Here is a 22334-nt window from a genome sequence, read left to right as displayed (position 1 = left end):
GTCAAGCTTACGGTCGCATCGGTGTTTACTCGGCTTTCTCGCGGTGGGAGACCATGCCTTCCACGAAAAAGAAAAAAAACGCAACGCTCGTGTTTCGTACCGGCGTTCGATGGAGGATACAAGTCGTGTAGGGATGAGCTATATTTGTTCTCGAGCACCGAGAAATCCTGACGGGTTTCAGAAGTAAGCCCGCGCGATCCCCAGGGCGAACAAACCCCTCGAAGAAAACTCCGCCGTATGCGATAGGCATTTTGACGACAGGGGGGGGGGGGGGGGGGGGGGGGGGCTATATTTGCGCACCGCCTCGCGCTGATGGAACAATAGCAGCCAACACGCTTTCGCTCGCTGCGTTTCCGGAGACGGTTACAGCGCACCTCTCCAAGGCGCAACCACACTCCCAGAAAACAAGGTGTCTTCTTTCTTACCCACCCTTTGTCTCTTATAATACATCTCAAAACTTCAGTTCGACGTACCGCGCACTGACGTCGATGTGACGGTACTAACGTTCACGAGAGGCTTGATAGCCGTGTGTTACAACTTATTATAATAGCTAGTGCACGTATTACTCACTAAAAAAAAATAGTTTGTCTTGGCCTTACTGCAAAACCTCAGTGTTTTCTTTCTGTGGTATTTGATACGTACTTTATCTAATTAAGAAGTTATATCGGACCGTTATCAAGCCCCTCATAAAATTTGGGGCCGTCTGTTCGACTATAGGGCGCTATACGTGGAACTGAAGTTTTGGGGTGCATTATATGGGACAAAAGGGTGTAAGGTGATGATACCCTTTTTTCTAGAGTGCATGCGGCATCCGTGTGCACCGGGACCAAGCCTCGGCCTTCGTTTTACATACGACCGCTTTTAAAACACCTTAGCCTTGCTAGCAGAAAATCTTGCCTTCATTTCAAGCACAGATTCAGCACGTGTCGGAAATTCCTTCAATCCGCACCCTACAACCAATCAAACTTTTCTATTGGTCGGGTGTTATACTGTTCACAGGAAGCTGGTCTTTCATTGTATTAGCGGCAGACATGTTTACAAGATATGATATAAACTGTACTTCGTTGGGAGAGCGGTCAACAGCACAAAACTGGCGGCCGAATTTATACACGCTACTCGACTCGAAACTGCACTCAAACTCTACTTGAGGTCGGTTTTTGCGCTTCTTGGCTCCAACTCGACTCAAACCTCCGCTCGCCTGAAGAAATACATGTCAATTTCCTCTTTAAGGTAGCTTCGGTGCTACCTCGAGACTAAAGTCGTTTTTTAGGTAAACACATCGTTCACCTAGTTCGTCGTTTTTGTCATCCTAACAGACGAACTCTTGCACGGCATCGAATACGAGAGCTTTCCAGTGCCACGGCGCCATTTTAGGAACCGGCTGAACGCGATGGAGGTGTTCAACGATCGCGAATGTCGTGCGCGCTTCAGGTTCACAAAAGTGACGGTGGCGAGCCTCCCGTAGTCCCAGTCGCTGGAGGAGTACGAGAACTGTCGAGGTCTGCCGGTCCCTCCAGTGCTGCAGCTCTTGACAGCGCTGCAGGCTTTCAACGGCGCTGGGACATTCAGGTGCACTGTAACCGGCGATCTAGTAAATATGTCGAAATCCGCAGTGTGCCGGGTCGTTGGGAAAGTTTCACAGCTCTTCGACAGGACGTTGTGCCACCGTCTCGGCGATTTCCTGGGGAGCGCGCCGGACATGGACCTCGTGACGTGAGACTCTTATTAACTCCACTTATGCAGTAAAATTTCTTGTTCGACAACCTATGAGCGAAACTTGCCAAAGAGGTGAATTCGCATTTGTGACAAAGGCCCATCCACACACTAGCATTTGACCCCTTGACTACCTCTGGCAAGAGGGACGGTTTGTTTTACACGCATCAACAAACGTATTTTCAATCGAGGTTATGAGGGCTTCCGTCCACTTACGATCCCGAGACATTGGGATATCTGTGCTTTGGGCATGGCAACCTATTGAAGGAGTAGCTCTGCAGCCGATTTCAAAGCATGGGTGTCCAGGTAACTCGAGGTTGTATCAAGACGTAACGTTAAGAAAACGTAGTCGAACATTACTATGTGCAGGCCTTATCTTTGTTTGGGGGACTGTGTATTTTTAGAAAGCAGTGGAAACAGTTTAATCGGTTCATCATCAGCAGCTATTCTACGGACATGCATAAGCTTTCGATCCCGCAGGTACAAAGTATCGAAATAAAATTTCGGAAGTTCGCACTGAAATTAGCGTGCTGAATATGTGGGTTCCACTGACACTGGCAGGTTCATTGTGCCCTTTGCATAAAATTACTTAGTTTCACGCCAACACAAATACATAAGAAATGTTAGCCGTCGCCAAGTGGCACCAGAACTTGCTCTGAATGTGAAGGCTGCATTTCGGAAGAGGCCAAAAAGAAGAAAGAGCTGGGCTAGCTAGAAAGCTCCAGTTAATACAACGCAGTGAAAAAAGCACCTCTTCTAGGAGACGAGCCCACAAAAAGGCTGGATGCTTAATCGAATTCGGGCAAGGAAAAGCTGGCCGCACTTGTTTTTCATCACTGTTGACAGACTGGAAGGCGCTTGTCTTTATTTTAACGATACAACTAAAACATTCACGCTGCAGCTAGAGAAAAGCTTAAAATCCACCAATTTAATACCTGTAAAACAGATTGCTTCAAAGATATCGAACACATGTATTCGTACTTTGCGCCAAACATTAGTTTTAGAAGAAACATGATGGTATAATCCTGACTCCTGGCGCCCGCGAGAACGGTGGAGAGGTGTACAAAATCTCGTGGAATTCCTCCGTGGAGGATTCGTCAAGGTGAGTCTGGGAACCCAAACGCTTCTTGAGTGGAGGATGTTTCTTTTTTTGTTTTCTTTTTTCTCCTCGCCTGGACTTAGGGGAGGTGGAGGTGGAGTCGAGCAGCGTTTAATAATACGGCCACCAACTGCTGACCGATCTCAAGATCACGTGATCTCAACAAATACGGTGACGCTGCTTGGCGCGAGCAGTTGTTGGCGGATTGTACAGGGTATCCCTAACATAAAAGTAAACGCATCTATTTATTTTTAATTGCAAAATTAAAGTACATTTTGCCAACTGTCATTGTCCGCGCAACGTAGCGCTAGCCGTCCGAAGTTCGAACCAAGTGCAAAGAACTAAGCGTTTTTTTTATTTTTACAAAAAAGTTACAAGTGATTTTGTAAAAAAAAAAAATTAATAGAAAAATGGCGGCCGACAGAGCTCTCGAATTCCAAGGAGCTGAATAAAACCAGGAACCGAGAATGGGCGCAAACGAACTCGAATTTCTCATTGAAATTTTTAAAAAGTTACGTGTAACTTTTGAATGACATGAAGGTCAGTTCTGAATCTTTGTCATCTGGTTCAAACCGATAGCGCTACATTTTGGGGCGGAGAATGAGCGTTCGGCGGTGCATACGTTAAAATAGAGATGAAAAAAATAAATAAAACATGGTAATTTTTTGCTTTGGAACATGCTGTGTATCAGTTTTGATTATTACATACCCTTTCGAAAGTCACGTGCCGATTCCTAGAAGGCAACGTAATTACTAGAACAACTCGGTTGAGAAACTGCCATAGAGCATACCCTGAAAAAGTGTTGTGGATCCGTTCTTAAGAACCGAACTAATGGCGATCGCAACGCCGCCATTAATCCCGCAACGGCAACTCACGGAACTGCACGGCTGCATGTACTCGTTCAGGTCGAGTCGCGCGAGGGCCGGTGGCGCCCTCTCGCAGTAGTCGGAGTATTGTATTCGATAGTGTCCTCTGTTTTTTCTTAAATTTTGACTTTAATCTGCCATTTTGGCGCCGGAAAGTATACAATGGAAATGGTTGCAGGGCTACTCCAAATGAAGGGAAGTCCAACTATGGTAGTCGAAACACATTGGCATCAAGCCGTTGTATTTGTTTCATTGCTTCCCTATATACAACCTATAGCCTGAAAAACAATCGTCAAAAAAGACGAAATACTCGGGAAGAAGCCCCGTCGCGCAAAAGAACGCGCCGCAACTCATTTTCGAAGTTACGAGGCATTCAGGTCGAAACGCGCTACCTGATGCCACCGGTGAGATATGGCTGTATAAAAACAATATTAACTGTGCCGCAAGACCGTGTAAACTAACATTTTATGCAAACATCACGCTCCTGTCGTTTTGTACTAATGTCCAGTTACATTTTCTACAAAAAGAACTTTCTCTGTTTGTTTTTACGCCAAAACGTGCTTTCTGAAACCTCATGGTGACCACAGTAAAGAAAAAAGATTGAGCCGCCATCTTGGCACCTCGAGCCTGGGGGTGCAGATCACTGATCTCTATTGTAGTAGGCTGGATCGTGGATCGGGAGCCCGTCGGTGTCGCCACCGGTGGCCATTGCTTGACACCAGGCAATAAACGCAAGTCTATGGGAGAAACGCACAAAAGTAAGAATATTGAAGCATGTACGCTGCGCTCGGAGGCGAGTATTTTATGGTGTGCTGCGATCCTTATCTCGGGTGTTGGAGATCGAGTCGGTATTTGTCAAACGTTCGAACGTCGATTAAAAAAATTAAACATACCGGAGCACCTACGGCCGAGCTGGCAAGCTTGCTCTCGTAGTGGAGTAAACAAAGGAACTTGCCGTTAATGAGACCGTCCTCGGAGAAGCCCAGAAGTTGATGAATGACAAAATTCCATCTCGACAGCGGCTTTCCGGAAGTGAGCGAATTCCGCGTAGCAAAGCCTTGGAGCTTGTCGTCTGCTAAACCCAACTCACCCAAACCGCCACCGACTCCTCGGTAACTCTAGGTGACTCTCGCCTCATTGAGCTGCACTACAGCGGAGTCACTCTCAACCACAAAATATTTATTTAGAAGAACTGCGAGGGCTGTCAGTTTTAATGTTTGTACGCAAGCTATTTGACGGGCTTATCGAAAAGCATCCAAAAAGTTCCAGTGCCAGCAACAGCTTAGAAACGGGGGAAACGGCACTTTTTCTCGTTCTTCCCATAGAGTCCCATGCATTGGCTGGTGTCAATCAATGGCCATTGGTGGTGACACTCGGCCCCAGCTGCCGAGGCCGCGGTCCGCGATCCAGCCTACTACAATAGAGATCAGTGATGCAGATACTTTGGGAACATTCAGCAACTCTAGCAGTAACGATATAAAGCAACTTTCATGTTTCAACTCGTCTTTAAAGGGTGACGCAGTTACCGTACTTAGCTCAGTCTCTGTGGACGCCAGCAGCCCAGGTTTCAAAGGTGAGTTTCCCAACTGAGTGTTTTAGTAAGGTAACGTTGCTAGAAGCTCTGACCACCGCACAATGGCAGAACAACTGACATCGTAATGTGCAAGTCATTCCATAAGATAGCGAACGTCGGAGCGCGGCCAACGTTACGAGCCGAAGAGCCAATCAAAAACATCGAAAGTGCAACGTCACGGCGCCCATCATCTTTTTTGTGGGTGTTCTTTTTTGCCTTCCAATTTATCCAAATGCACGAAGTGTGCCGTGACGTTGCGGTCTCAGTCCGCCATTGTGCAGGGATTCCACATCTACCAACAGAGGGCCGTCTTTCGAAAGGGGTCAATTGTGCCATAGTTCTTGAAGGGTCGAGATTGGCTGGGCATTTTTCTGGAACACCCGGCCTCCAGCACGCGTTTCCTGCCTTCCGCCGTGCTTTGGTTGAGCGTGCACGAGACGCCGAAGCGTAATCGAAGGTAGGAAAGCTCGCGCTGGAGGTAGGTCAGCCGAAGCTCCTTCCTGCTCTTCTTATCTTCTCATTTGACTACATTTTCGCCATGGACCACTGGAGTGAAGCAAAGCAGGTGATGAGAACACCCCTCCCTCCAGCTCGCTTTAGCAACATATTTCTCGCGCATTTGAACTCACGAACGAACAGCTGATTCTAAAGCAATGAGCTCACGCCCGCTCCTTCTACAAGTCTGTACCTGAAGTGCGATAAAGAAAGCAAGAACACTCGATCGTCGCATGGTTTCCTTGTTCGCTTCCCAACCGAAGAACCCAGTATAACTTTTCGCTACTTGGATCATGTCTGTCTGTCTGGATTCAATCTGGATTTCAGAGTTTCAGAAATGATTCCTTTGTCTACAATCTGGAGGTCAGGCTTCCAGAAAGAGATTTCCAGTTCCACAGTCCAGGTAGTGCAACGTTATCTTGGTTTTTCGGTAGGATTTCCCAACTGAAGCTCTCCGATTAAAAATTACTATACAAGTTTGATCATGCTGACAAGAACTGGTATTCACAGAATGTGCTATTGGCCTTGCACTTATCGTCGTTCGTCTGCGTGGCCCCTGGTAAAGGCTCTTCTGGGTCTGCCGTTTTATACATCCCCGACAAGCTCCCATACGTTCTGCGGCCGCCGGCATTGAACGAGCAGTGGCCACATGTAAAAAATTCTAAAAACGTCGACTTTCTTGAAATTTTTTTTTTTCGTGGGGGGGGGGGGGGGGGGGGCAGTAATTGTAAACTGTGCACGAGCGTCATTCGCCTAAAAAGTAACTTTCCAAACCTCATCGCATCCCTATCTAGGCCTAGCTCAGACAGGCCGTGGGGCGTCACCTTGTGGGGGCGCGTCCTGGATGCGAGAGGAAGCCGTATTCCCTTGTGAACGGCTTTCCCTCGCCCTTCTCGGGTGATTTGCGAAGGCACACCCCTCGGGATCATGACTTGGACGCGTCCGCCCCTCCGAGGAGTCAACCTAAGTCCGACCCACCACGTGCGCGTCCATTCCCGCAGGCTAAATAAGACGGCCCTAATCCAACGGGCGGGACTCTCGCTGGGGGAGGCTCTGCTCGACGGAGCCTTCCTTTCTTTTACCGATCCTCCCCCTCCGTGATACTGACAGTAGCGGCAGTAGCGGCAGCGCGGACTCCGGCTGGCGATCCTATCAAAAGAGACAACGCCGTCATCTCTCCAACATTGTTGGCCCTCAAGCAAGCGTGTGGCACTTAACCTAATAAACACGTCTTTATCCGGACCCAAGGAACCTTCTGTGTTTCTAATGGCGAATTCCATTGGGCGCTTTGGAGCGCGTTGGGATCAGTTGACCAGATCCGGACTGGAGCACACGATCCGAACGGGGTCGCGCCGCCTACGGATCCCAGTAAACATGACCACTGCTCCGGGATCGGCGGATGCCTTCCCGTCATTCAACTGCCCGGGAATCTTCTTTCCGCGGCCGCCGCGGTCGTTTCGAAGACGTTTTCGCAATCGCGGCGCTAACACGTGTTCGACGCACGAGCGGCAGGAATGGCTAAGGAGCTTCTAGCAAAGATTGCCGGAATGCCCGTACTACGTCCAAAACCTTCTCTTCTCCTTCCTCGAAAACGAACCGGCTGTCGAGCCAAGGGGTGAGCAAGCGGCCATTACGAATTCTTCTGAGGCGAGATGGGCGAGATCAGGCGAGATGCCCCTCGAGAAAGGAAGTCACGTGTGTGCGCCGAGGGCAGGCCCGGCTGGCTTCCGGTTGAATCCGCCGAAATCGTCGGAGCGACTTTTCTCGGATCCAGATCGAGATCTGGAGCGGGATGTAATCCAAAACGACCAGTGGAACCCGTCCGTCTCGATCCCGATCGCCCAATGAAATATGCTCGCTCCAGAAAAGTCGATCCCAGCGCGCTCCAAAACGACCTGTGGAATTCGCCATAAGTGGTACCCTCAAAGGGGAAACCCACAACCTTGACCTAGTTTCTTCGACAATGCCCCTTACAATTCGGCATGGACCAGCTGGCTCCTGGTACTTGTTACTGCAAGTACCACTTACCGTCCTCCTCCGATCACTCACCGAAGCTTTAAAAACAACTGCTGCAGTTCCATTCGTCAATATTTTTTTTTTTTTTGTTGTTGTCGCAAGCGGGTTGCGCATGCTTTACAAAGGACACGTTTTGTCTCTATCTCTTTGCTTTTGCGTCACCGAGCGTTGTGAGAGGTTCCCCCTAGCATGTTCCTTCTTTGCTTCTCGCGCACGCGTTTGGCTGCAATAGCATACCGTCTACTACCCGTCATTTCATAAGGTTCTTTTTTCTTTATATATACATATATTGAACCACAGAAAGCGTCTTTCAAAAGCGAGTTCGTTTCATCTTAAGCGCGTCTTTTGAACACTCAGAGCTTATCTTCTCAAAAGCAGGCCTGCACTTTTCTAATGCCTAAAATTACAATATTGGAGAAAAAAAAAAAAAGAAGTGCCGACGTCTTTCGAGTTTTATCTTCCACGTGTCACCTGACTGGCATCCCCCCCCCCCCCCCCCCCCCCCCAATCTGCTTCTCTCGATAAACGAACTAAATTTGGAGCAACGCTTTGCATACATCTACTCACGTTTTTAAGGTCAATTTAATCCCCTCTAACTGGCATCCGCTTGTGAAACAGAGCCTATGCAAGGACGGGACCCTGCGCAGGTGCAGTTGCCAAAGCTCCCACGCGCCAACGGAGCAATCTGTTGGTGTACAGGGGACGTTCAAAAAGAATACTAAAACTTTTTTTCTACTTGTCAATACATTTCTTGGAATAAGTCCTCGGCTCTCAGAGTACCTGAGGCGCGTATTATGTTTTCTTAACGCGCAGGAGGAATTCCGTGAGAAACGAGAGAAAAAAGAACCTAAAAGGAATTGGCAATAGTGTGGGGGAGTTGCGCAAACAATATTCTATATTCCCTTTTATTTTAAAGCGGGGAAACGCGACTGCTAAAAACGTGATAGCATTCTTTGCGAATGATTCGTTCAGTTGGCGATCACCAGACTGGTACGATAGCCAGTACAAGCAATCACGAGTAACTGGTCATTGATTATTTTTGGAGACATTTTGTAATTGCATCAATACATTTATTAGGAATTATTCGCGAGAGTAATTCAATTTTTTTTTATGTATTAAACTTACTCGTAACAGTTACTAATTTTTCATCCGTTTTCTAATTACGCCTTTTGTATCTACATGTTCCCCAGTAAGAAATCCTCGAATCAAGTCTCCGAGCGGAGCAAGGTTTACCAAAATTGGTGAATTTAGAAGACTAGTAATTTGCAATTCGATAATTCTTATCGAACAATAGACAGTACGAAAAAAAAAAAACCCGTCTTCAAACCGGCAGAAAAATTCTGTTTTAAAAAGTCTGAAGTCATTAAAAGTGACTTTTTTTAAGTAACTGCCAATTACGCTTCTTTTCAAGTACTGGACTAATCTAATAAATTTTTTTAACCAAGTCTAATTCTAATTTCAATCGCTTACTTTTTTTTTTTTAGTAACGAGTACAACAAAGATTGCGACAACATGCGCATAAAAGGCACGCCAAATGTCGTGATGTAGCGCTGTCCGAGAAGCTTGACCGGCCTCATTGCCTCGTGGACTTACTTGGTAGCCCTTGAACTTGAGTCGAAGCGGAGCATAGTAAGGACCTGAGTCAATCCGCATGACGGGGAAAGAAGAAAGCGTCGGATGAACGGTGAACCACCGGCACCGATGCAGCCTATAAAGGGGCCTTCACAGAGGCGTTGTAAACGCATTCGCCTCGTTTTCATCATCAAACGTGCTTGAAATTGCATTGGATCTCGAAACAATCGCGGCGTTCGGAACCGCTCTGCGAACGCAGTTCCACCGCCGGTGTGAATGCGGCGTAAAGGCCTGTTCACACATGCAGCGAAGCGCCACAAGCATAGCGCTGACCTCGCACTCAGCGCATGCTGACGGGAGCGTTCACCAGCTTTGTATCGCACCGCCAAAACTGTTGCTCATGGCAGACGATAAGTAGCTGACGACACGTGAGCAGCGCTACATCAGCGCTTCGCTGCATGTGTGAACCGGCCTTGCTCCTCAAGTACAGTCGTTTCTATACTACGTTCACCCGAGATTGAAGCCAAAGCTACAAGCGCGAGCTAGCCAGCGCCCCTGCAGCTTTGAGAACCGCATTTCTAGCGCGAGTGCTCGATCTGCGTGGGAACGTTTCGGGGCAGCGACCTCCTGCTCTCGTGCTCGTGGCATTGGCTGTAGTCTCAGCTTCAGGCTACGCTCACACTGGCTTTCGAATCGAAACTGCGAAGCGGACCCGCTCGTTGTCATCATCAACTCCGTGTGAATTTTTATTGCCTGTCTAAAGGGAAACTTAGGCGGTTCTGTATTTGAGGAAAAAAACACGTAAATCGTCTTTATTTGGCCTGCAGAATCACGAATATTGATATTATTTTTTTTTTTTTTTGCAATTTGGTGCATGGAGGCTGCAGAAATTAATTGTATAAGTTCCGCTGGAGCCCCTCCTTCCCGGGGCGTGTCGTCGTATTATGCGTTTTCCAAATCTACGATCTGATTCATCTCCAGCGCCTGCCACACGCACTATGCACGCGCACTCAGCTCTTTTCAAAAAGGTTAGAAAGAAGCGTCACGACTGGTGTCAGAACGGGGGAATATACCTGCGAAGCTTGCAATCCAGCTTGCCAGGTATATTTCTTGTCCACACGAGCGACACGAGCTTAGCGGCCCAAAGATTTCAGGATGACGTCACGACTGGTCGAATCGAAGTTTTTTCGTGTTTTTTTCGAGTTGGGTACATCGTCGGGCAAAGCGAACGGGATATTCAGCTTCATGGGATAACAATACGTCGGAATTTACCCAGTGTAAAATGCGGCGTAAGGGTGAACCGAGTACACTCGTATTTGTGGACGCAGGCTTCTGAAAAGCGCACACAAAAAGTCCATCGACCAACGTGCACGAAACGAGCGTGCATAGCCTCCCTTCAGTGCAAACCAGGGGCCCTAACCTGGACACTTGGCGGAAAAGTCGGCGAGAAATGTGGCGGCTATGATTGGCCGGCGCCAAGGTCAAGTGCGGCGCTGGACAACCACGGCCGCTGATTTCTCGCCGACTTTCTCGCCAAATGTCCACATTAGGGCCCCAGGAGGTTGCTGTTCCTTCTCAATCAATAAACGCTCTCTCACCACCTCACCGAAAAGAGACGTTAAAATGTGTCTAAATACAAAATACAAAACACCGGTGCAAGCACACTCTGCTTCACTTGAATTCCGACCGCAGCGCCTACGCTACGATTCCACGAGGCCAATCAAGAAATGTCAAAAGTGCAGTGTCACGTCACTTGTCGTATCTGTGCGTTTGTTGTGCACGGCTAATTCAATCGCGCACAGTAAATGCGTCATAGTTCTGCCCGTTTTTTTTTTTTTGCAATTTTGTAGGGGATAGTAGTTGATCGCCATTGAATATAAAGCAAAATTATTTGTTTTCCTTGACTCCACATATGCGATAGAGAATGCGTAGAATAAGAAATAATAATCAAGGCGCTGGTTAATGACCTCTCGTTAAACACGTTACGTTTCAGGCCCAGTGGTACCGCTGGAATAGACCGATCTCACCAGCCAGTTCGACTGCGCCACCGCTACCGCAATGCACCGAGGGAACTTTAGTCTTTCAGCACGTGCGACAACCCTGCTGGAGCTCTCCGCGAGTGGAGCACGAGACGACACGAGCCCTTGCATGCACGGCCGTCTGCCTCCTCTGAACTAAAGTTATGGCAGCGACACGCATGCGCTGAATGCTTTGTGAGATCGGTCTATTCAAAAGTGAAAACATTATTGGCACGTAACGCGCGTGATAGGGGGTCAAGCGTTGGAATTAGGAAGAGAGTGGGTCGGGTAACTGTGTTTTATTTTTTTTTTTCTTGATAAAATCTTGTTTTCTTTCGTCTATCGACCTTTTTCTTTTTTCTGTTCAGTGGCTCGAGAGCTGCAGTTGATGTAATAAACAAAACAATATTGACAAAAAGACGAGACGATCTTAATTGTGTTTATGCCCTTTCGCAAGAAATACATTCTACCGAAACTAACGTGTGTAATAAGCCTTGTAGCGTAACATCAAGTAATCGAGTTCATAATGATTATTACCCACACACTAAAAAAAATTACATTCTTAAGGTTGTAAGAAAAGCATTCCAGAGAATGACCCCCACAGCTACACCGTTTCACCACCCTTTTATTTATTTTTATTTTTTCTGGGAAAAGGGGGGGGGGGGGTGCGGTAATCTTTTTTTTTTTTTTTTATTGCAAAGTTGGGGGTTATTGCTTGGAACACCCTTTATTCTCGAAGGGTGTGTGTAGAATAGACACGGCCGCAGCAAATGGTGTGAGAGCCCTTACACCAGCTTCAAACAGCTTCCAAGGGAGGTAGTTTTTAGTGACCATACCACATAATTATAATGTTTATTATATAAGGCTTGAAGATGGATTCCTTGAACTTTGAGATGTTACGATCAGGGCCGGCTGTAAAAGTGGGCGACCTAGGCGATCGCCCAGGGCGCCATCAAAAGAGGGGCTGGTTGATTACCTTGATGACGCTTTTTAACGAACTAAAAACAATTCAAAGCAACCAGAAGTCGGTGGACGAAAAGCTAGCAGTATTAGCAACCAGGGTCACATCGGTAGAGGCTAACTTGGAGTCTGTTTCGCAACTGCGGAATGATGTAAATTGGCTCCTTACTTCTACAGCTGAATTGGCTTCTCAGGTTACAAGCTTGGCTTCGCAGAGTGAAAATCTTGAAGGTCAGTCAAGGAGGTCGAATCTGATTTTTTATGGGATACCTGACACTTCAGGAGAGACTTGGATTGCCTCTGAAGCTAAGGTCATTTCGCTTTGCCAGGAGACTCTTGGTACGAAGTCTGATGCCTCGTTTTTGGAACGTTCCCATAGGCTAGGAGCGTTCCGACCTAATAGAAACAGGCCTATTATCGCGAAATTTAAATTAATCAAACTAAAACAGGACGTTTTCTTCAGCGCGTCCAAATTAAAGAGTACCGCCTACTCGCTCAACGAAGATTTTTCGTTGAAGACCAGAAATGAACGCAAAAAACTTTCGGGATCTACCAGAACCCAAAACACCAAGTTTCAACTTCGGTATAATCGCTTATACATAGGTGACTGAATGTTTTACGTCGATCCAATCACACTTTCTGTAAAAAGTAATGACACTTAACATTTAAAAAATTCGAGACCGAACAATGCAGCTATGAACGATATAGTGGCTTTGAACGTCAATTGTAGAAGCGTTAGGAACAAAATCGACGACTTTGCCGCTCTCATCTCGGTCACTAATCCAAGCATTGTCATTGGAACAGAATTTCGGCTCGAGGAGTCTATCTCCGATCTGGAAGTTTTCCCGCCGCACTTCACTGTTTATCGTTAGGATCGGAATGGCAACGGCGGAGGGGGGGGGGGGGGGGGGGGGGGGGTTCTGCTGATTTATGAAAGATTAAAAAGTTCCTTGGTGGAAATCAACGGCTTATCGTGCGAATTCTTTTAGTGTCGAGTCTCCCTTGCTAACGGTGATAATCTTACTGTAGGTTCATTCTATAGATCGCCATCAAGCAACATAAACTCCATTTTGTTTTTGTATAACGCTTTCTCTGTGGTAGAAGCAAGTTTTTCTCTTATTGGCGGTGATTTTAATTCACCGGATATTCCGTGGACAGAACTGAAACCGTCTATTTCTAACTATACTGGTATATACTCAGCATTTGTTAATACATGTCAATGACCATGACCTTCGTCAGTTTCTTACAGAGCCTACGAGGGTTGGTTCTAGCCGTTCAAGTGTTCTCGACCTTGTGTTCAGTAATCGTGCTCCGGCGGTCTCCGCTCTTGTCGTTATCCCGGGAATTAGTGACCATAAGGTTGTTGTTGCAAATTTGTCCTGTTCATCTGATCACAGTGCTTCCTTACGTCCAAAGAAAGTGTACTTTTTCGACAGGGGTGATTATGCTGGTTTGTCTAGTAGACTTGAAAAATTTTACTCGGAGTTTGAGGACTTGAGCGTGACAGGTGACATTAACTTACTGTGGAACATATTTAGGAATAGAATAAAGACTCTAGTTGATATTTTCGTTCCATCGAAAATTATCACCTTGAAGCATCGTCAGGATAAGCCATTGATGAGCTCTGAGTTACGGAAACTTATTAATAAAAATAAACGTGCACTAACTCAATAACGAGATCGTAATGACTCTGCATCATACAATAAACGAAAGGAGATAGTTGTCGCCCTTAAACGTGCAATCACTTCGTCCCGGGCAAACTACTTTTCAACACTAAATGTGAAACTTGGGCAAAACCCAAAGGAATTCTGGAAGTTTATTCGCTCTAATAAAAAATATATCGTTGGAATTCCCTTCCTTCGAAGGTCGCCTTTTAGATGGTGACTCTTTAAAGGCTGCCAGTTTCAATGATTACTTCAAGTCTGTTTTCTCGGATATCGTGACGGGGAATTATTGCGATTCCGAGAGAGAAGAGAGAATAAAACTGTATTGCCCCAGGACTGTCAGTGGGATGACGGATGCAGCCGTCTCATCCACCGCCGCCCTAGAAAACGGCCGAGATCGCCTGGACCTCGGCGGCTTCTTCGGCTAGCCGGGTGGCCCAGACCTGATCTTGTGGGTTTGAGCTGAGCAGTAGGGCCTCCCAATGCTCGCGGTCTTAGATTTCGCGGCCATCAATGGTCGGTGCCGCCCGAGAGCATGCCCATAAGATAGGTGGCAGATCCGCCTTCTTCTTACAGAATTTACACGTATTTTCAGATTGTCCCGGGTAGAACCGGCTACAGGCCACTGGGTTCGGGTACATGTTGGTTTGGAGGGGGCGCCAGGCCACCGCCTGCTCCTTAGTGAGTTCAGGTTGAGCCGGTGGGTACCGGGCCCGTCCCAGTAGATAGTGATTCGTAAGTTCTTGATAGGTGAACACGCGGTCTCCTCGCGTTCCCGGTTGGGCGGGCTCACTGGCTCGGCGTGTAAGACCTCGAGCTACTGTGTGAGCCGCCTCGTTGCCTGGGAGCGAGGAGTGAGCGGGTGCCCAAATAATTTGGATCGTCCCGCGTAGCCGCTGTTGGTGATGGTCACCGTACGTTCTTAAAATTTTGAGCGCTCTGATGAGATTCGCCCCTTTGCGAAATTTTGGATGGCGATCGTCGAGTCTATTATAATAATTTTAGCTTTAGTGGAGGCCACCGCTAGTGCGATGGCCGCCTCCTCCGCTGTCTCGGGGTTGTCCGTCGCCACGGTCCCGCTTACGAGTGGCTCCCCATCCGCGCCCACCGCTACGACGGACATGCCATTGCAATTTAAATATTCCGCGGCATCCACAAAAACCACGTCCTCGACGCCTTGGTATATTCGTTCCATGTTGCGAGCTTTTGCCTCCCGTCTCTCCTTATGGTATTCCGGGTGCATGTTCTTGGGCAGTGGAGGGATTTTGAGGTCCTTCCTGATACTCTTTGATATGTATCCCTTAACTCCGTTTCGTGATTCGTAGTGGATGTTAAGTTTCTTCAGAATGTGCCGCCCCGTGGGGCTCTGCGTTAGTCTGTCATATTATGCAATGGTGTGCGCTTCTACGAGTTCATCTAAAGTGTTATGTAGCCCTAACTCTAAGAGCTTGTTGTTGGGTGTTGTGATGGGGACGCCGATTGCGATTCCGAAGAAGTACCTGTTTCTACTGATTTTATGTCTGAAATCTATTTTGATACACACGGTGTTTACAGCCTTCGAAAGAAAATTAGACAAGGTTCAGCACCTGGCCCCGGTGGAATTCCCAACGCTGTCCTGAAGTCTTGTGCTGAAGTTATTTCGAGCTACTTGGTAATTTTGTTCACGGTATCGTTGAAATGTGGCTTCTTGCCTCTGGACTGGAAATCTGCAAATGTCGTCCCCGTCCACAAGTCTGGCCCAAAAAAGCTGGTACAAAACTACAGGCCCATCTCAATGATAAGTGTGTGCTGCAAAACTATGAAGCACATTATTTACACTAACTTAATGAAACACCTTAGTGTTATCAATTTTTTTAGCCAGTCTCAACACGGTTTTCGTACAGGATTTTCTTGTACCACGCAGCTGCTTGAGTTCTATCACGACATTTCACAATCGTTTGATAAGGGCCGGCAAGTTGACTGTATCTTTCTGGAATTCAAAAAGGCATTCGACCTGGTTCCTCATGCTCTTCTTGTGAAAAAGCTTCACAAACTAAACATAGATTTAGAAGTTTTTAATTGGATTGGTGATTACCTAATTCAAGAAAACAGTCCGCGCTAATTAACGGTTTACAGTCCCCCTATATAGAAATAACATCCGGAGTTACACAGGGGTCGGTACTTGGCCCTTTCCTTTTTTATATTACATTAATGATATAGTCGAAGGCGTCTCTTCACATATTCGATTATATGCAGACGATTGCATTTTGTACAGCGATGTGACCTGTGATGCTCAAGTATTCGCTCTTCAAAGTGATTTAGATAAAATTGATGACTGGTGTATCAAATGGCGCATGCCTCTAAACGTATCTAAATGTATTAGCGTTAGATTCACTAGAAAAACTAAATTTATTCCTTCATCACAGTATTGGTGGTGTTTCACTTGAACTGGCATCGGAGGCTAAATATTTGGGAGTTATTTTTTCATGCGATTTAAGATAGAATAAACATGTTGACTATATTACAGCGAAAGCAAGCCGGTCATTGGAATTTATTAAACGTAATTTTATGTTGGCTCCCCCGTCTTTGAAGGAGACATTATATTTTTCTCATGTGCGGTCTGTCCTCGACTACGCCAGTGAGCTATTGGATCCGCTCAGTCAGAACCTTATACATCAAGTCGAAAAGGTACAGTATCGTGCTGCCTGATTTGTTACCGGTAATTATGATTTTAGAGCTAGCATAACTGAACTTAAATCTTCTCTAAATTGAATGCCTCTGAGTCAACGACGGAAGTTGTTCCGTCTCAAAATATTACATAAAGTGTTTTTCAACAATAGTGTAATTAGTAGGTCCACGTATATTTTTGAGGACGTGCCAAATACATTCCAGAAGAGAGAAAAAGACATTTGGCTCGGGATGGAGAAGAAACAAATAACTTTCCTACTACCACAGAAGCTTGTGAGAAAAAAAAATGAGAAGCCGCCAGATGATCGCACTATGAGAAGCAAGACGCCAATTTTCGGGGGTTTTCGTTGGCCAACAAATACTATGAAGAGCACTTGTTCATGTGTTCGACCGTTGTCGTATGCGGAGTGTGCGATCGCCTCTAATCGGTACCCAGTAATTTGCTTTTTGTCTTCCCTTCCAACGAGGTGTGGCATACGCCATCGCCATGGCAACGCTACATCATTAACAAGTAAAAGAGTAGAAAGAAATAAAAAAGAAAAAAGTAAAGTAGTTTTATGAATAAAAAAATGTCGGGACACTTCCTGTTTTTTACTCACAATTTCATAAGCCGAATAAAGCCTTCATAGAAGACAAGCAAACCTATCGCAGTTCGACGTAGTCTGCAGCAAACGACCATAGAAGCACAGCTCCACTTTTTTTGAGAACGTCATTCAGCATAGCAGCTTGCACCTAGCAACAAGATTGTTCGCAACGCTTGATTTCCGCAGCGAGAGTTCATCTTTCTGCAACAATCCTTTCGTACTCGGGTTTGCGTAGCCTAGTAGCGACGGTATCCGCATGCTATCGCACTTAGCGGACACTTCTAGTAGACCGCGCGCAAGAGCTCTGGGTACAAATGGAAAATGCAGGTCGAAATTGCGCATGAGTAGAACGCAACAAGAATGCCAGCGCACTCTGGGTCGCTAAACTCGTCAAACACAAATATTCTTTGTGTGATGACATAGTGGGGGGAGGAGCCGAAAGATTGCCGCCAAGTTTTTTTCTCACAAACCCGCAGATCTGCGTATCTTAGTGACGCGTTTCATTGAAGGGGCGAAAAATCCCTAGCACTCTCTAGGCGCCGAACAAGAGCAGCATAGAGAGCGCGCGGAGACAGCCGTGGTTCATACGTGTGACGTCACGACAAAGATTATCTGCTTCTACCTACCTGTTTGATGGTCTCTAAAAAGCACGATGGAGGCTCGGTTAATTGCATTCTAAAATCAGCAACGTCCATATTGATGGTCTGATATCGTTCTTATTTCCGCCGATAATGCAGAATTTACTAAAAAGCGTCCCTGTCGTTCCTTTTATTTATCTCGGCCTTTTGAATTTCATCAAGTGTAGCCCGACATGGCTAGGTCACACCCAGCCGAGTAGCGTTGTCCACTTTCGGGCGGATTTCGCTCCCGGGCAGTTGTCCCCGCCATCGGCGGAATAAAATCATTTTATGCTAGACTTTCAAAGATTAGCCAAACTAAAATAGACCGATCTCACCAAGCGTTCGGCGCATGCGTGACGCCGCCATAACTTTAGTTTGCAGGAGGCAGGCAGCAGTGCACAAACGGCTCGTACCGTCTCATGCTCCACATGCGCAGAGCTCCAGCGATGTTGTCGCACGAGCACAATGACTAAAGATCCCTCGATGCATTGCAGCAGCGATGGCGTAGTCAAACTGGCCGGTGTGATCGGTCTATTAATTCTGCGTTCATCAACTGAAATAAGAGTAATGTCATGCTGTCAATATTGACGGTGATGCTTCGAGAACGCGAGGACACCCAGCTTTCATCCTACACAACCAAACGTGTCACCGTCGACTTGAACATGCACCATCAAATTTGTCGTTCACAACTGATAATCCTGACTCTGACGTCAAGGGTTATGAACTATAAAAGGACGTCACTGAACGCGCCTTTATACACCGAGCCCTGGCACGAGCCTCTCGCTTGAAAATCTGTGATGGCCACTTGTAGGTTTATGGAACGCGAACCGTTTTACTTCAAAATCTCTAGAACCATTATTTCGAAAATTGCTCGCTGTGCTGTTCCTCGTCTTCGGGGTATTCACACGAGGGAGAAATCCCGGGGATTTCTCCACGGCACGCGCATCCCGCAACGAAAACGTCAAGCTTTGTAATGTGCAAAAGCCTCGCGTTTTCGTCTCATGGTGCTCGCGCGCCGGGGAGAAAACCCCGGGATTTCTCCCTCGTGTGAATACCCCTTAAGCAGGGTCGTCGAAACAGGATGACGGGGAAGAGGGTGATTCACCCCCTCCCCCCACCCCAGTGGCGTCGAAAGAGGCGGCAAGGGGCATCAAGTGGTAAGAGGGGGGGGGGGGGGGGAGGGTATCGCCCCAGTTCCTGACCATAGTATTTCTCTATAATGTCGAAATAGAGCGTAGCTCTGGAGGAGGACGAGGGGAGTGTATGCCCCTTCACCCCCTTCGTACCCTCTCTCCTTCTCTCCTGCTCCCCTCCCATTTGGCGGGGAAACTGAATTGGTTTTGAGGTCACGTTCAAGTTCAAGTTCAAGTTTTATTCGCCTCAAAGACGTTCGTTCGAACGTATTACATGAGGGGGGGGGAGTAGAAAAATACAATCAAATGCAAGATGGAATGGCAATCAAAGAACTAACTGAGGTGAAAAATTAACAACAAGCAAAAACAAAGAACGAACTATACAGGATTCGGAACAAAGTTTACACAAACCGGGCACAGCAGAACTGGGAACACAGTGTGCAATTTATAGTAAACACAAGCAGACATGGCGCGGAAAACATATCATGGAACCAAAGCCGAAGTTTTTTCGCGGAATATTATTTCGTTCTGTTCAGTGACTATGTCGTTAGGGAGAGAATTCCAATTTTTAATGGACAGAGCAAGAGGAGAGTATTTGTATCTATTAGTGCGACCGAACATAGGTGCAATTTTTAAGGAATGATCATGACGCAAAGAAATGTATGAGGCAGGCTTACAGTGAGTGAGCATGAATGATGGCATGTTGTAATAAAACTTATGAAAAAGAGTAAGGCGAGCGACTGTCCGACGTGATTCAAGAGAAGTTAAATTAGAAAGAACCTTTAGTTGGGAGACACTGATTTTCGTACTGTAGTTTCGATGAATGAAGCGGACGGCCTTATTCTGGACTGATTCTAGTCTATTAATGAGGTAAAGTTGATGAGGAGCCCATATGGTGCTAGCAAATTCAAGTTTCGATCTAACGAGGGTTTTATATGCAGTAAGTTTCACGTCCTGTTGAGCAAGGTATAAATGCCTTCTCAGAAATCCCAGAGTTCTTAATGATGTATTAACGATGTTTTCGATATGGGCATTCCAGGTTAGATCATCGGTAAAAGTGATACCTAAGTACTTGTATGAATGAGTAGATAAAATAGGATCGCAAAAAATTGAGTACGAGGGATTGTGGTGTTTTGAGGAATTAAAAGAAACGAGCTTGGTTTTAGTAACATTTATGTTCATTTGCCATGTTAAGCACCATTCACCCAAGATGTCGATGTCGCGTTGAAGGAGTTCCGAATCGCTAGGATGAGAAATTCGGCGGTACAGTACACAGTCATCAGCAAAAAGCCTTACTGATGACGAGATTAGTGAAGGTAAGTCGTTTATGTAGATGAGAAACAAAAGTGGACCTAAGACGCTGCCCTGTGGAACTCCGGATTTAACTGTAATGGCGGGCGAGGACGTGTCATCTATACATACATACTGCTTACGATTGGTGAGAAATGATGAGATCCAACTGACGATTTTGTCATTTATGTTTAATTGAGAAAGTTTTAGAAGTAATCGTTGATGAGGGACAGTATCAAAGGCTTTAGCGAAATCAATGAAAATTGCGTCAGTAGTATAAGAGTCGTTAAAGTTATCGTGGAGATCTGTTACGAATTCAAATAACTGAGTATCACAGGAAAGATGTTTGCGAAAGCCGTGTTGTTGAGGGTGAAGATAGCTAAAGTTGTTAAGATAGTCCGTGACTTGAGAGTAGATGACATGTTCGAATATTTTACATGGTATGCTTGTCAGAGAGATGGGTCTGTAATTTGAAGGGTCATTGCGGTTTCCATGCTTATGTACAGGGATGACTTTTGCAACTTTCCAATCGAGCGGTAATTCAGACAAATCAAGTGAAGCTTGAAAAAGGCGGCACAAGATAATTGATATTTTGTCTTTCGTTATTTTGAGAAAGTTAGAGGTGATGTTATCGTCCCCGCAAGCCGAATTTGCACGCAAACGTTCGATGACGTTTGCTACTCCGTTTGGTGTAAATGTTATGTCATCCATGCTCGTGCTGGCACGGCACAACGTCTGCGGTAATGGCAATGACTCATCCGTGAACACGGAACTAAAGAACGAGTTAAATATGGTTGATGAGTCATGAGGTGACAAAATGGTTCCACTACTATCGTGGAGAATGGGTGAGGGGTTATGCTTGCTAGGCGAGACCGCTTGCCAGAACTTCCTTGCATTAGTAAGTAACATGTTAGCCAGGTCGCGATTCAAAAATTTGAATCTACTCTTCTTTATCTCTAACCTGTAAGTTTTTGCACTTTCGTTATATTTAGACCACAAGTCAGGAGTGTCTCTTGACTTGGCTAAAGAAAATAACCGTTTCTTCCTGTTTAAAAGTTTTTTATGATAGTTATTAAACCAAGGACTCTTTAAGTTCTTATTAATGAAAACTACCGGAACACACTCCTTAACAATTTCGGTTATTTTATCCTTCAGTAGCGCCCAGTTCTCAGGTACAGAGCGAGTGTCGAAGAATTGCAGGTACTCGCTTGAGAATGAGTCAAAAGAGAATTGCAGTTTATTGGCGTCCACCTTGGAAAAGTTTAGGAATGTTTTTCTAATGATATTCCGCTTAGCCGGCGAGAATGTAGAGTTGATAAGAACAGCGTTATGGTCGCTAATGGTTTCTAATATATGACAAGCAGACATACATTCAGGGTGTGATGAAAAGAGCAAATCAAGAACAGAATCACCTCGTGTAGGATCTAAAACAATTTGAGTAAGGTTGTACGACTGAGTGACTGCCAAAAAATCTCGGCACTCAGATGAATCACGGCAGCCTGCTCGAAGCGAACAGTCACTCCAGTTGATCCCTGGATAGTTAAAGTCTCCGGCCAACACTACTGGGCATCTGGGATAACTACTGACTACACAGTTTATGCACTCGTTAAGTTTATCACAGAACTGCCCAGAGAATGATGGTGGTCGATAACACACTCCAATGATAATGTAGGAGCATACTAATTTCACACGAACCCAAATTATCTCAAGTTCAGATGCGATTTTAAGGACGTCGGATGAGAGGACGTTTTTTACTGCGATCATGACCCCGCCGCCTCTCGAATGAATTCTGTCTTTACGGAAGACATTGTATTCGCCAGAAAAAGCAAGCTCCTCATTATCTATGTCCTCTGATAACCAAGTTTCGGTTCCGAGGATTATATGCGGACTACACGTGTCAATGACTGAACAAACGTCATCTTGTTTAGACAAGATACTACGAAAATTACACAGCAAAAACGAAAAGTTAGAGGTAGAGTTAAGAGATATCGTTTTATTTCGATGACAGTCAGAAGGCCGAGGTGGATGAGATGCAGGTTTAGTCTCTCATCGCGTACACTCTAT

The 22334-nt window shown here is 46.1% G+C and overlaps 1 pseudogene; it reads right to left on the bottom strand.

Moving 5' to 3' along the window:
* Positions 1 to 14356: 14356 nt before the first annotated feature.
* The window catches only part of LOC115329096, an 84944-nt pseudogene continuing 76966 nt past the window's right edge, over positions 14357 to 22334 (bottom strand).

This window comes from Ixodes scapularis, unplaced genomic scaffold (genome assembly GCF_016920785.2).
Source record: "Ixodes scapularis isolate PalLabHiFi unplaced genomic scaffold, ASM1692078v2 PGA_scaffold2__306_contigs__length_199485367, whole genome shotgun sequence".
NCBI classification, from domain to species: Eukaryota; Metazoa; Arthropoda; class Arachnida; order Ixodida; family Ixodidae; genus Ixodes; species Ixodes scapularis.
This window is presented reverse-complemented; position numbering and strand designations above follow the sequence as displayed.